The sequence below is a fragment of the Typopeltis vanoorti genome, chromosome 4, assembly GCF_054136105.1.
Source record: "Typopeltis vanoorti isolate ZY-2024b chromosome 4, IOZ_Tvanoo_1.0, whole genome shotgun sequence".
NCBI classification, from domain to species: Eukaryota; Metazoa; Arthropoda; class Arachnida; order Uropygi; family Thelyphonidae; genus Typopeltis; species Typopeltis vanoorti.
In genome coordinates, this window is record NC_143552.1 from 83421806 (window position 1) to 83437142 (window position 15337).

Sequence of the window (15337 nt, forward strand, 5' to 3'; positions counted from 1 at the left end):
AATTAAAATCAGTTGTTACAAAGTAAGTGGACACAACAGTCATCATCAAATTCCTGATATGTACCCTCGGTGTGTACAGGAGAACGATGGTACTATATGAAAAAAGTTATGCCATTACTAATTTCCGATCAACAATTTTCGATCAAATTAATGTGTTATCTATGAGGGTGGTCTGAAAAGTTCTCGGCCTAACAATGAAAAAACGAATTTATAATTTCAAAATAATTTTTATTTTTCAACATAATCTCCCTTAAGACTAATACATTTATTCCAATGATGCTCCAGCACCATTATCCCATTCCTGTAACAGTTCTCGGTAAGATCTGCAAAATACCCCTCTGCAGCTGCAATTACCTCTTGATTCAAAGAAAATCGCTGACCAGCAAGGAAGAGTTTTAGTTTTGAGAAGAGATTGAAGTCAGAGAGAGCCAAATCTGGGGAATAGGATGGATGTTCTAACAATTCATAGTGCAGATCCCTTAATTTTCCCATTGCCAAAACACTTTTGTGGGTAGGTGCACTGTCCTGATGAAAGACAATTTTTTTCTTCTGCAAACCGGGTCTTTTCTCACGAATTTTTTTGTCTAGTCTCATTAAAAGATCGGAATAATATTCCCCGGTTATTGTTTTACCCTTTTCAAGATAATTAATAAACAAAATGCCTTTAGCATTCCCCCCCCCCCCCCCCCCCTGATGCCATGACCTCGTCTTCTTTGGCACTGAACAACTGGCTTCTGTCCACTGTTTTGACTCCTGTTTGGATTCTGGTGAATCCAAGTCTCATCCATAGTAATAAATCGACGCACAAAATCAGTTTTATTCTTGTTAAAACGCTCCAAGCACTGTTCAGAGATTTTCATGCGAGTACATGTTTGATCTGCTGTGAGCAAGTGTGGCACCCATCTGTGCAAAGCTTTTTCATTTGCAATTGTTCATGTAAAATATATCCTACATGTTCTTTTGAAATGCCTATAGTCTCAGCAATTTCACTTACTTTGACTTGCTGGTCATCCAATATCATTGTACACTTGATCAATGATTTCGTAGTTACACTTTTTGGATGTCCTTGATGTTGATAATCTCAAGACTGGTATGGCCACGTTTAAACTCTGCAGACTTTTCTTAATTGTCGAAAATGAAGGAGAAGAGTGCCCATAAACTTTTATGAACTTCGAATTGCTTCAGACAACTGTGTAAAACAAACTATGTGATAGAATGACAATTTCACATGGATGCTTATGACAGATGTACCAACTTAGGGGGAAAAAAAAAATCGTGCCGATAGTGTTGCCATCTATGGTCGTGGCCGAGAACTTTTCAGACCACCCTCGTATCAAGACTCCAACATTACCAGATCTTATTTCTGTCTTCTAACACTTTTTTACCCAACTACATCTTTGTTTTCCTCTGGGTCTTTTTCTTGTAAACCTGGCGAAGAACACTTTTTTTTTTGCTAATCTTTCCCGTCCCATTCTGTTTAAGTGACCTTACCGCTTGAGATTAACTCTTCTAACACATTCCTGAATGTTAAGAATGTCATGTTCTTTCCAAATACCATTATGTTTAATGTGATACTGTCATTGATCCATCTGTTCACTCCAGTCTTTCTCAGAACTCTCATGTGTGGTCGCCAGTCTTTGATCAAGTGTTTTATTTCTAACCCAGCTCTTAGATCCATAAGTTAAATAGGTTTAAATTTAGTGTTTTGACTGATTTCTCTCTTATTCCATATAAATTTATTTAGTTGACTTCCTATCATACCAGCTTTGTTGATTATGTTGTCTATTTCCATATTTAATTTACCTTCTAAGTAGCTGAAATGTTTTACTTGTTCTATAGGTTTTCCATTCACAATGCAGTCGATATTTTCAATGCTTCTGCTTATTTTGGACACAACAGTTTATAGTACTAATATTATACAGTGCATAGTATTAGCTGTCAACTTTGATATTACTAATTGAGGGGGGACATGCTTATAATGATTGCCTTTTCTTTCTTTTGCTGTTTTTGTAGATATAATTGTGAAACTGAAAGATCACTAGGTATTCATATGTTCACTAGGTGCAAAAGCCAACATATTATGTAACACTCAATATTTTTAAAAGTAAATGACATGAAATAAGATAACGTTACATTTGTAGATTTTCTCCCCCATTATGAGAATTCATAAATGCTATTTTATGTAAACTAATATTTATAGATTTTTTTTCTACTAAAAAAATGAACCTGTCATGCTCATATACATTGATAAATTTATAAAAAGAAAAATGTCAGTCCAGTGCAGAAGGGATGTGATATGCTGTCAAAGAAATGTCCATGTTGCAGCCAGCACAAATGTGTTAATTATTTAAGCAATTAATTCATAGTTAGTAATACTTAATAAAGACAGTGGTAAACTTTAATCTTATTCTCTGACTTTTAGATTCATGCGATGATGTTTTTATCCTTGTGCTGTTTTTTTTAACTACTTTTTTTTTTTTTCTTTGTAATCAACTTTATTTATTGACTTCGTTTACTTTTATAGCAGCAAGGTTTCTAATTATAACTAAAATTTCAGTAAAGCAAGTTTGTGAAATTTAATTTCCATAAAACAAAACATTAGCACATTAATGAGCAGTATTAAACAACACTTTCCTGCTGCCTGGATGAGCATAGATTCATTTGCTCTGTTCAGATGAAGTAACAATTATTAACAATGTAAGGTGGGATAGTGAACGTGTAGAGAATGTATAAGGAGTGAACAGTAAATGGACAAAATATGAATGAGAGTATAGAGTATGAAAGAAGTGGCTGAAGGTAATGTGGATGGTGAGGTGACAGTGAGGAGAGAAATAGCTTGTTTATGCAGTCTCAGGACAAAATATGAGCCAGAGCAACTGGAGAAACGATTGTTGTGTGGTGTATAACAGAAGGGAGAATAAAAATGAATGGGAAAAGTATGAAATTGTGATAAATTGGTAAGAAGGAGAAAGTATTGTAGAGATGACAAGATGTGTACTTAATGAGAAAGTGACAAAAGCATGTTTCCCAGGTGTGAAGATCAAGAATGTTAGTGAAGCTGTAAGTATGCAGACAGAAGTGAAAGAAGATTGTTTTGATTAGCATTGATGATTTGAAGGGTGAGAAATATGCTGTGAGTGGAGATATGAAAGTTTTTGAAAGAAACAAGGGTAGAAAGATTTAAAAAAAAAAAAAAGTGAGACAGTAATTATTGCTAATGAGCTAATAAGAAGATTGAGCAGGAAGAGTGATATGCAGTTTATAGATGTATGGAGTGAATTTGATGAACAAAAGCTGATGTACTGCATTTGCAAAATCTGGGAAACTAGACATACTGCAGGGGTGGGGGGGGGGCATTCAAGCTTGGGTTCAGCTACTCTTGGATAAATGAATGCATGCACTCAGAAACAGTTATGCAATATTGATTGTAGTTTCAGATCTGATTGGGTTGGTAGTGACATTAAGCAAAGGTAATTGTGCATCTATCCAAGGGGATGTTGAAATACATGTACACAAATGTCAGAAGTATCAGAAATAAGGGAGTTTTCGGCATTGGTTACCATGATTTTGTCAAAAAATGGGCATTAGCTTCACCTGGTTGACAAAAAAGCTAGTTACATGGATAAAATGTTAAGGGCATTGTATTATCATGGACGAGAGAGGGAATAGGACAGGTGGTAGGGTATTGCTGATGATACGTGAAGAAATTCCACCAACAAAATTAAAAGTTAGAGAATTTTAGGCCAGTAGAAGACAGTTCACTTGAGGCTCCTCTTTGAGATAGAGGGCCAACAGGACAAATATAATGTTGGTTGACAATACTAATTAATGATGGAAATCACATAAAAATTGTTTTTGTAGAATTTTTGGCTATGTTTCATAGTCATTTTCAATATATTACAGGAAGATGTTCCCCAAAAAAGTGAGAATAACAATTGAATTGAAAGTGCCTGATATTATATTTACTATTGACTGCAGGAAACTAACTCTGTCTGCATTAATAGATATCAAGAAATAAAATAAAAAAAGTTAATAAAATATTTTTACGTTTAAACAGTTGCAATTTATGAGACACATGAAGGTTGAGTATTAGTTAGGATAACTTTCCAAAATTTAAGAAAGCTTAAGGCAGTTGTTAAGGTTGGGATTGTGAATGTGTGCTTTATAGCTTTCTTTGTCTTTCAGAAGAAAATAGCTTTTGTGTAGAACTTAAGTATTCTACTGAATTCTGTGTTTTGTAGGTAAGGCATAGCTTGCTTGCTTTGGGCTCCTTAAGTGACATATATTCCTGATGTTCTTGAAAATGAGTTTGTGCAGAACGACCAGTCTGTCCATAATAACATGAACCCTCAAGAGCAGGAAATCTGTAAACTCCAGCATAAGAAAGAGGAGGATATTTGTCTTTTGGAGAGAGAGAAGGGAAATATTTAGTTTACAAACTGGAAAGAAAGAGACTTGTAGGTCAATCAGGCAAGAAGTCTTGCTATTTTTTCTGGAAGTCAGGAAAACTCTGAGAACAGGAAACTGCTTCTTTCATGAAAAATTAAATAGATTTTAAGAGTAAAATTTCAGGATTTTGCTGGACCCATGGATCTTCTAGTAAGTTTTGATGTACTCTCACTCTTTACAAACATCCCTCTGACTGATACAATTGAATTACTTCATAATGATTTTTCCTCCTGATGTGAATTTGCCTTTATTGTTAATTCAGGATACTTCAGTTGTCAGAACAAATTATACAAGCACAGATAGAGGGAACAACAATGGTCTCCCATTTCTCCTACTCTAGCTAATTACTTTATCGAACATTTTGAAAACATATTCTCAACATTTTTTTCCCTTAACCATTGATTTGGTACAGATCCATTGATGATGTTTTTGCTGTATAGAACTCCTCTTTGTCCGAACTTCATGAATTTCTTGATAAAATTATGGATAATGATGATCAATTTAATGTTGCAAAAGGTAAGGTTATGCACTTTTGGGTTGAAAAGATTACATACTGTGTATCACATTGATGCTACTATATTTCAGGAAATTGATTATGCCAGAGACATTTGGGATAAAGGTGGACAGAGTTGAAGTTCAGCATATTTGGGGACATACTGCAAAAAAAAATAAACATTCTTTGATCTATTTTAGCTCAAAGGATTATTACTTGAATGTTGACAAACACACTAACAAGTAAAGATAGGAAGGTTATTATCCCTCTTTATATGGCTATGATTTGGTTACATCTTGACTTCTGTGGCCAGATTTAGTCATCCTGACTTCTTGGCGATTTGCAGGTAGTGGAGAGAATTCAGAGATGAGTGATCAAGCTGGTGACAGGTCTGTAGAATGCTCTCTGTGAGGATAGATATGAGTTGTAAAGTCTAATTCATACCAAAAAGAGTGGACATGATAGAAACTTTTAACTTATTAAAGGGGTTCTATGAGATTAGCACAAAAGAAATTTTTTAAGGTAAATTACAAATAGAAAGAACTAGGGGTCACTCCTGGAAGTTGTGTGTGGTTAGTAAGGGTGTTCAGACTAGATTTTTTGCTTTGTTGATTGGTGAATGAGCAGAATGGATTGCAGGAATTATTGGCGAGTGTCTTGATGGTGAATAGAGTTTGATAGGTATCGTGCATAAAGGTTAGAGTAGATTTCCCATGATGAGTCTTCTGCCTTCATGGAAATACCCATATAATAATAATATGCTTATGCTATTTTTTGATCTTTCAAATTATACTAAAAATCATGATACACTGAATGAAAATTCTCTGACTAAAGCAATATTTTAACCTAAGTTAAAATATTGCTTCAGTTTTATGTTTTTGATTTAAATACCAACCATTAACTGAAAAATAATCCTTAATTATTGTTTTTCATTTTGTTAAATATTTTGGCTGTTTTAAAATGAGAAGTTAAAACTCACTGTTAATTTTCTTTTAAAAAATTAAAGCTTGATACATGCAGGTATCAAGCTTTAATTTTTTTTTTTAAAGCTTGATTACTAATCTGGCAGATCGATTTTTACTTATGCAAAATATACAGTTTTAATCCAGTTGGAAAGTTTTGCCATGTCCGTTAATGGAAGTATGTTAGTAATTTGTTTTGTTTGCTGTCAATTTCACATTTAGTTTGTCAGCCAGAATGGAAACACATGTAAAATGAAATTATCCTTGTTTGATCAAAATTGAAGTGCATGGAGTGGGAATATTTTAATAAAGAAGCAGGTTAAAAAATGAAAGCTAACAAGAATGTGCTCTTAAGATATTATATTCTGTTATCAAAAAATTGCTGGTACAATCTTTGCATTATATAAGACTTACATGCCAAGATTTTTTTTTTATGCTAACAGTTTAGCTTGATTAGTGATATTATCAATGGTGCCCTTCATTTGGAAAGACCTGGGTTCGAATCCTGTCTAGGATGCAGAGATCCTTTAAGAGTTTTACAACTAAATGTGAGTTAGCTGGTTTCGTGCAGATTAATTATTATCTGAGACCTTCAGGTAGTCAAGGACTCATCGAGGGAGGCTATAAATCACCCAAACAAGCTATCATACCTTCCCTTAAATTCATTCACACTAGATGCATTCACTACCCCTAAGGACAAATTAATCCATTCACTCACTGCTCTCTGGGAGAAAAAATTTGCTCTTACTCTCGTTCTTGACTGTGAACAAACTTAACTTCCATGGATTCCCCCCGTTTTCTCTCACCACCTTTCATATATCGAAACGTTGCATTAGGCAATATCCTATAACACACATTTAAAAGTTTATAGACCGCTATCATATCGCCTCTCCTTCTCCTGTTAACCAGAGTCTGCAATCCATATACTCACAATTTGTCCTCATAATCTAAATCCCATAATCCGGATATAATCTTTGCAACTCTTCTTTGTACCCTTTCAACGGCTTCTTTATTTCCTTGGAATCCAGGAGACCAAATCTGCGCACAATAATCCAGGTGTGGTCTTATCAAAGCCTTAAAAGAGGCAAAATGACTTCCTTACCCTTGCATATCAAAGTTCGCGTTTACATCGCAATTATCCTCTGAGTTGTATTTGCAACTTTTGCTATGTGACCTTTGAAGTTTAAATTCCTATCCACCAATACGATCCCTTACCTCTTCAGTTTCTTGCAGCATAACTCCGCTAACAAAATATGCCGCTGAAACTCTAATCATGCCAGAGTGCATAACTTTACACTTACTAACATTAAAACTGACAGCCATTTTCGTTTGCCCAAATTTTCAGTCTATTCAAATCATTTTGTAATTGCTGAATATCAGTAGCATTCCTGATTGCCTCACCTATCTTCAATCATCGGCAAACAATTGCCCATTTGATGTTGCATCCTGCCTGATGTCAATTAATGTATAGATTGAACAATGATGGCCCAAGGACTGAACCCTGAGGTACACCACTGGTCACATTAAATCTGGCAGATTCACACCCACTGCATACCACTTCTTGATATCTGTCTGTCAGCCATCCCCTGATCCAAGTCAAGAGTTTATATTCTAATCCCATATTCTCCAGTTTATGCAACAGCCTTTCATGTGGTATCCTATCAAATGCCTTAGAAAAATCCAACATTATCATAGTGTATCCATTCCCTTTTTCCAACTAGACCGTAAGAATGTTGTAAAATATGAACAAATTGCTAAAAACATGACCTTCTTTTAGTAAACCCATGCTGTTCCTTGCAGAGTATAGCATGTTTGTCTACCCATTTCTGTATGCGAGTTCTTACTAACTTCTCTAAAATCTTCATTACCATACAAGAGATACTGATAGGCTGGTAGTTAGACACATCAGTTTTTGCACTACCATTGTACAATAGAAATATCATACATTCCTTCTGTTCCTGTCGTATCATTCCTGAGCTGAGACTCAAGTTATACAAACATGTGAAAGGCGTAGCTATTTCGACTGAACATTCCTTTAGCAAACAGGCTGATATTCCATCTGTCCCTATAGACAAATTCTTATCCACGTTATGACAGCTGTTCAACCTCATTTTCATGAACCTCTACCTCTTCATCCAATGTTGCAATAGCACTGTGCACCATGTTACATACACCTGGTTGATACACTTTGTAAAGTGAGCACTCATTAACTGAAAGATCTCATTAGTTTCCGACACTCATACCATCTGCATTCAATAAAGTTATTCTTCTGCATTCATTCTTTTGCTTTGCAGCATAACAATAAAATTCTTTTGGATTGCCTTATTTTACATTGTTTCTTTTCATACTCTGATTTAGCTTTCCTCATGATACTTGTTACTTTTCTGGCCTGAGCTTTATATATTTTATAACACCTCTCGCTCTTCTTCATGTAGATCTCTGGTTTAATAAGGTTGCACATCCATTTCACTCCCAACCTATTTATTCCTCGAACACTAAGGATACATTCAGATATGCCTTGTTTAAGTACTTTTTCAAAGATTACCACGCATTGCTGACATTTTTCCCATTCAGTAACTGATACCATGGGACCAAAGATAGTATTCTCCTAAGTTGATCATAATTTCCAGCTTTGTAGTTCAGCATGTAACCTGTTTTAATCGAGCATCAATACAATTAGATACTTCCCAAGAAAGTACAGCATGATCATTGTCACCAATTGGTGGTAAAGTAGCCATATTCTTGACAGAGACCCTCCTCCCCTTCTGACACTATGAGCAAATCCAACACTCTTTGACCTAGAATTCCTTCTTTCACATGTTGCTTGAGAAAGTTGTCTTGCAACAATTCAATAAATTCCTCTTCTTTCTTATCATGAGATTTCTCTTCTACTAAATTAATGTTTGGAAAATGAAAGTCACCAATTCATTTAGTACTATCACAATTCAATTGACAGTGGAATTGTAGAAGACAAATTATGCAGGATATTTTTCAAAAGAGTAGATATCCTTTCACTTTTTTTTTTTAAGTGGTCTGTGTATTGGTGTTCCTTGCCACATGAAATTTTATTATTTGTTGGTATCTGTAGATTTTATTCCTTAATTAAAACATATACATATAATTGAAACATATGCTATATATTCATTTACTGGTTAAAGTTTTTCTGTCATTATTCTGCACTCAGCTACTGATTTTGCAGGAATAATGAAATTTGTATTGTGACATCTGTTTTATTATATCTGCTATAGTGTAACCATACCACAAATTTCATCTGCATTTGCATCAGATGATTGATTGCTAATATTGCTTTCTGTGATAATACCTTGTTTATTGTTGTAAAATCATAAATGATTGTAGTTGTACGATAAATTAGCATGCACCCTTGCCTTTTGTATCTTGTGTAGCATGTGCTTTTGCACTATGTATGCAGTATTTGAGAAAAGTGGGTGTGGATGATGCTTGTATGATTCACATACCATCTGTAAATCAACACAGTGATTACCATTCCTCAGATCATTGTACTTACTTTAGATTCAATAGCATATTGATCATCATTAATATTTGTTCACTGCTGGTTATCATCAAATCTCCAGAACTCATTCATTGAGGAAGGCCATACATCACCCACATGCTTTTATGCCTTCTATTGAACTCGTTCGCTAGATGCACTCACTTCAATAAGCTAACTGTTCCTTCCACTCACTCATGGATCACCTCAGACTTTGCTTCCACAGATTCTCCCCATCCCAATCTTATACCTTCCATATAACGAAAAAGTTCATCAGTTGATATTGTATAACACTCTTTCAAACTTTTTAGACTTCTGTCATATCCCCCCCCCCTTTCTCCTGTTTATCACTGTCTACTGTTTCCAGTTCAGTTTTATAAACTGGGTATAGTCAGTATAGGGGACCATCAAACAGCATGTCGAAAAAGTATGAAATTATCTAGCAGCTGCATCTGATGTCACTACCCAGACTGGTTTCAACATCTATTGAGGTCTCATCAGTGGGAACCTTTTGTTTGCTTAAACTTGGATAAAGGATGAAACCAAGAACATAATTTCTTGTCATCTTTAATTTATTCACTTATAACCAAGTGAAAAAACTTTCAACATCTATTTCCGATCCATAGTATTTTAGTAATGAGGTGTGACACCTTTTGACTATTTGTATATGGAAATATGACTTCTGCATTACTTCAACCTTGGTATCACTTCTGGGTCTGCTCCCAATGATGAGAACCTCAATAATCTGCTGATGACATTTATTAATGCTTGTCATTGGGTTTGCTAACCTCCTGGGAAGTAGAGAGTTCTGCTCAGTGGGAAGTTTTTGCCTGTAATTGAGTAGGACCACTGGTGAGTTTCCTGCCCTGAAATGATTCAGATCAGGAGTAATGAATTTAGCAGTGATCCTTTAGGATCACTCAGTGAGATTTAGTTCTTGTTGATCACTCTGAATTTTTGGAGAGCTGGTGTGGGTAGTGACCTTTCTCATAATACATACCATTATACATGTCCATAAGGATGTGTGTTGCATTGTGGGATACTAAAGCAGTTGATGTGAAGTCATTAGCCTCTATATACAGGTAGCTTGGTCATGAAGTGACTTCATACACAAACTTTGTTTGCTTACATTGGGATAAAGGATGAAACCAAGAATATAATTTCTTGGCATCTTTAATTTATAACCTGAAGTTATCTGATTTGTCCACTCAAAATGGGTTGGGGGGCATACACACACCCATATGCCGATGATAGGGAGGTAACCGAATGTTGATATAGTTGAATTACTGAGGGAGCACTTTGCAAGAATATATCATCCAGGTGGTGACATTGCAGGAATGAATGAAGCAATAGATTATATGGGAATTGTGGTGAATGAAGTGGAGGTGAGTAGTCTATTACAAAACCTAAATGTCAATTCAATGTTTCTGTGGGATTGGATGGTATACCAGCTGGTGTCATATGTGAAGCCGTTAAAGAATTGTCAGTGCCCTTGACCATTTTGTTTAATTTGAGTCTCGGTCTGAGTTAGTCCCGAGAGGATGAAAAGAGGGGAAAATAGTTCCACTGCATAAAGGAGGTTCCAGACTGCTGTTGTAAATTACCGACCGATTAGCATATCAGGAATATCACTGCATAAAGGAGGTTTCAAGACTGCTGTTGTAAATTTCCGACCGATTAGCATATCAGGAATCGTTGTCAAGGTCTTGGAGAAATTAGTCAAGAGAAAAATACAGGATTGGATAGATGAAAATGGGATACTGTATGGGGACAACGTTTTTGTGAAGGGTGGATCATGCCTCAGTAACTTGCTCACGTTTTATAACACAGTGACGGCTGAACTGGATAAGGGTAATGGGTTTACAGTCATACTGCTGGACCTTGCTAAGGCCTTCGACAGGATACTACATGGAATTCTAATCAGTAAACTGCAGTATATGGGGATGGATATAGAGTTGGTGAGATGGATAGGAGGGTGGTTGATGGAGAGATATCAGAGAGTGGTTTATTCAGGAGTAGAGTCCAAAAGACGGCTTGTGACTAGTGGTGTGCTGCAGGGTTCTGTTCTTGGACCACTACTTTTCAATTTGTTCATTAACGATATAGGAAAGCATCTGAGAGGAAATGTTTACTTGTTTGCTGATGATGCAAAGTTTGGTAGAGCAATAGTGAGTGCACAGGTTGTCAAAATTTTGCAAGATGATTTGGATAGTTTGGAGGACTTGGCTAAGGAAAATGGATGTCGATTTAATGTGGCAAAGTGTAAGGTTATGCATTTTGGGGTGAAAAGATTATCAGCAGTATATCACATTGGTGGAACTGCACTCCAGGAGATTGATGAGGCCATGGATTTGGGAGTGTTGGTGGATAGGGAGTTGGAGTTTAGGGGGCACATTGCAAAAGTGGCTAAATCAGCTCATCAAATCACATGGTTGCTGAAAAATACTTTAACAAGCAGAGACAAACAAGTTATTGTTCCTCTGTATCGAGCCTTGATAAGACCCCATCTAGACTACTTTGCCCAGATATGGGTGCCAGGGTTTTTTCTTGATGGGGAGGAGGTGGAGAGGATCCAGAGACGAGTGACCAAGATGATAGCAGGTCTATGGAATGAACCTTATGAGAACAGGCTGAAGATTTGTGAGTTGCAAAAATTGGTTGATAGGCGGAAAAGGGGTGATATGATTGAGACATACAAATTACTGAAGGGTTTCTATAAGATTAATTCAGAAGATATTTTTGAGAATAGAACTGGTGGTGTGAGGGCTAGGGGCCATACATGGAAGCTGGGCAAGAATGTGGTTTAGCATGGGTGTTAGAGCTAGTTTTTTACTTAGAGAGTGGTAAATGAGCTGCCAGAGTCTGTTGTGGGTGCTATGACTGTGAATGAGTTAAAGGCGAGGTATGATAGATACTGTGTGAATGTCGAATAGTTGTTCTTGGCATGATGTTAGGACCTCCCTCGATGAGTCTGTCGACTCCTTGGAGTTGCCCAAAATAATAATATGTTAAAAAATGTTAATTTTCTTGACCATAACATGACTATAAAAAGACTTCTAATGGGACTATATTGATCAATACATATAATAAACAACTATGCTTTACTAACTAGTTTCACCAACTAAGGCTGTTGGCATCTTCAGGGTACATAACTGATGTTAGACATTAAAAGTAAAATGTTACAAACTGTAAACAACCGATTCAAATCATATTAGACAAAAGAGCATTGCGCGTACAAAACATGCATTGAGCATGCATTATCTCACTTGTTATTTAGAAACGTTCTATGGTTGGCACTGTAATTCAGTTCTGGTGAGCTAAGTGATCTAATAAGGGTCTTCCAGTTCACTGGCAAGATTAGTCCTTGGTTCCTGTTAAGGTTTTGTGTATAGCGGATAACTGCTGTGCCTTCTTTAATAAATCAGGAGTGGAAGTCCTGCTCTATATAAGGAATTGTGCTTCTATCCCACTCTATGACATGGTTCATTCTTGAGAAGTGAAAGGCTAACCCCGATTTTTCTTCTCTGTTAATTATTGACGTCACCAATGTGTTCTTTTTGCCTAATTTCAAGGCTCCTTGTAGTCTGGCCGATATAATTCAAGCCGCACGAGCAGGGTATTTGTAAACTCCAGCATATTTGAAGAAAGGATGGTTATCTTTTGGAGATCTTAAGAATTGTTTAATCGTTTCTGTAAGTTTAAAGGCCACTGTTATTTTATGTAGTCTAAGGGGTCTTGCAATCTTATTCGAAACTGTCCCTAAGTATGGAATGACGATGGTAGAAATATAATGCATGTCATCTCGTTATCTTTGTGGGGGGGGTCAGAGAAAATATCTTGTGTACGAGTCTTCGAGGGAAATCCATTCATGGTAAGGTTGTTGGATATCAGGGATAGTTCTTCCTGGAGTTCTCGTTGCTTTGTTGTAAGGAGAGAAGCACGGTTCTTCAGCATGTGCACAATGCTTAGTTTCTGAGAAATGTGGTGGGAGGAAGTGAAATGTAAATAACGTCCTGTATTGGTAGATTTGCGGTAAACTGAGAGGTTGATACCACCATTCGTTAGCTTCTTAATTAAAGTGTCCAGAAATGGTAATTGGTTATCTTTTTCAAGTTCTAGAGTAAATTTGGTTGTGTGGTGTAAAGAGTTGAGCTTGTTTAGGAAGTCTAACAGGTCCTTTTTTGTGTGGTTCCAAACAATAAAAATATCGTCACATATCTCCACCATACTGTGGGTTTAGGGTCTACTTGGATTTTACTTTCAAAATCTTCCATAAAGAGATCAGCACAAGATGGAGAGAGGGGGGGGGGGGCTACCCATTGCAAGGCCAGTCAGTTGCTAATATATGGTTTTATTGCATGTGAAAAAGTTTGATGTTAAACAATGATGGAACAGAGAAGTAATATCTTGTGGGTGCAAACTTCCTAAAATGTTGATGACTTCCTCCGCAGGGATGTTAGTGAATAGAGATGTAACATCTAAGCTGGCGAGTAGATCCGTATTGGAGATTCAGATGTTGTTCAGTTTCTCTACAAAATGTTGCGAATTTCGTTTATAAGTATCCGAATTATGGACGTGTGGTTTGAGGAGGCCTGCCAGGTGTTTGGATAACAGATAAGTGGGCGAATTGATTCCATCTATTATCGGGTGTATTGTTATTCCATTTTTGTGTACTTTAGGAGCACCATATAGTCTTGGAGTTAGTGGATGCATAGATTTCAATCTTCGTTTTAAGTCTATAGGCCAGTTCACCATGTGACGTATTAAATCGTAGGTGTCATTGTGATTTTTGAGTGTTGGATCTGTAGCTAAGACATGGTAGGTTGATGTATCCGATAGTAAGCTGTTAATCTTATCTTCGTAATCACTGGTATTTAAAATCACTGTGGAATTACACTTATCTGCCTTTAATATGATAATCTCTTTCTTTTTCTTCAAATTGTACAATGTTCTTTTTTTCCAGAGGAGTAATGTTTTTGTTAGGAATTCTTGAAAATGAGAGGATAATGCTACTTTTTAATCTAATATCATTAGCTGGTTCCGGTAACGACGCGACTGCCTTTTCCATATTACAAATGATATCCACTTTAGGGACATGATTATTATCGCAAAATTGAAACCTTTTTTTAAGTATACTGATCTCTGGTTTTGTTAATATGTGATCCGATAAATTAAAAATAACTGTTATCTGGTAGAGAAGGTTTAAAATGTTTTGTAAAAAGATCGTTAAATTTTTTGATTTGGTTTTGATTTTTTTTAATAATAATAATAATAATAATATACACAACAGCTCTATCATGACAAGCACCCACTGCTGTACACACAGCAAACTATCTTTAAAAATTCAACCAAAATCTATTATTTTGCTGTTTAAATCATACTAAACATCTCATAAACCCTCTGCTATTGCACCATGCAGGTCTGTGGTACATCATAACAAACTTATATGATTCTCCATTAATTTTTTTTTATTCACTAAACAAAAATAGCAATTAAATTAAAATTGCACTTAGTCCTATTGTTTGAGATGTGTTCAGTTAAGAGTGAATTTTTTGTCATTCCACCCATAATTGGAGCTGGCAAATTTCATTTGGGTTGTCATTTACCTTAGAGCTTATCGAAGTTCTATTGAATTTTAATAATCTAGCTGCAATGTAATCTTTTATGTACCAAAAAAAAAAGAAGGGAAAACTATTGTGCTAGTTAGGAAGACATGTCAAAGCAAGATATTCTTACAAAATTTGAGAGATTTGCCAGATGTATTACTATTACTGCTGAGTAGTGATAACTACATATGAAACTTTCGACAAATACTGCTGTGCAGAATGGCAGTTTCGTTTTTGAGTTAGTTAATAATATGGTCAACTTTCATTACAACAAATTTGTAGGGATCACAGAGCTATAGCAGAGTGTTTGTGTTAAAAT

At 35.9% G+C, this 15337-nt stretch overlaps 1 protein-coding gene across 3 annotated transcripts in view; it reads left to right on the forward strand.

Moving 5' to 3' along the window:
- Nucleotides 1-15337, forward strand: part of fwd (phosphatidylinositol 4-kinase beta fwd) — a 211426-nt gene that overhangs the window by 109103 nt on the left and 86986 nt on the right. The gene's annotated exons all lie outside the window — the stretch shown is intronic.